At 42.0% G+C, this 838-nt stretch overlaps 1 non-coding gene across 1 annotated transcript; it reads right to left on the bottom strand.

Moving 5' to 3' along the window:
- Window positions 1–343: 343 nt before the first annotated feature.
- LOC111755170 (U6 spliceosomal RNA) lies at window positions 344–450 on the bottom strand. The gene has a single exon (XR_002789753.1). It is a non-coding gene; the product is annotated as a U6 spliceosomal RNA (small nuclear RNA).
- Window positions 451–838: the final 388 nt, after the last annotated feature.

Here is an 838-nt window from a genome sequence, read left to right as displayed (position 1 = left end):
GAAACTTATTTTATGTCAGTAAGTATATACAAATTTCCCTTTATTACCCTTCTGACTAAAAACTACAACATGAAGTAATCCAACAAATTTCTCTGGCGTGTCTATTTCATGGCTGGTTTGCTTCAAAATGTGGAGGAAGAACACAAAACAAAGCCAGCGCAAGGAGCAGGGAGATGACCGTGTGTGCACAGGCCAGGGCCGGGGAGGGGTCCACTGTGCTCTTCCTAGGCCGCATGTGCTGACACAGAAGACAGACACACGTAACAGATACACAGACGGACTCTCAGGATCATTTGAGGGGAATAAGCTTTCACCAAACAAATAAAGACATTTTTTTTTTTTTCAAAATATGGAACGCTTCACGAATTTGCGTGTCATCCTTGCGCAGGGGCCATGCTAATCTTCTCCGTATTGTTCCAATTTTAGTATATGTGCTGCTGAAGCGAGCACGATAAAGACATTTTTGGTCATTGTATATTTTTACATGGTTATCTTAAAATTGCTGGAACTGCCAGGCCTGGTGACACACACCTGTAATCCCAACACTCAGGAGGCTGAGGCAAGAGGATCATATATTTCTATTTTCAAATAGTACTACATTTTTAAAAATTGCCTTTTTTATTGAGGTGAAATTTGTGTATTAAGAGACATTTTCTCCACAGTGTGCAGGCACCAAATGGCATCATTTTCATGTGCGGATTTATGTGCTGTGCATGGTATTTTGAGTGCCACAGGTATCATCATTTTAGCCTCCAGTAACTCATTGCCTCTCAAGGACACTGGGCTTGGACAACAACCTCCCAGGCTTGAAGCAATGATTCACACTGGGTTCCTGTCT

Source organism: Cavia porcellus, unplaced genomic scaffold (genome assembly GCF_034190915.1).
Source record: "Cavia porcellus strain 051 isolate PalLab524CR breed Dunkin Hartley unplaced genomic scaffold, mCavPor4.1 scaffold_5, whole genome shotgun sequence".
Taxonomy (NCBI): Eukaryota; Metazoa; Chordata; class Mammalia; order Rodentia; family Caviidae; genus Cavia; species Cavia porcellus.
Note: the sequence above shows the minus strand (reverse complement) of the source record. Positions and strands in the feature narration are given on the sequence as shown.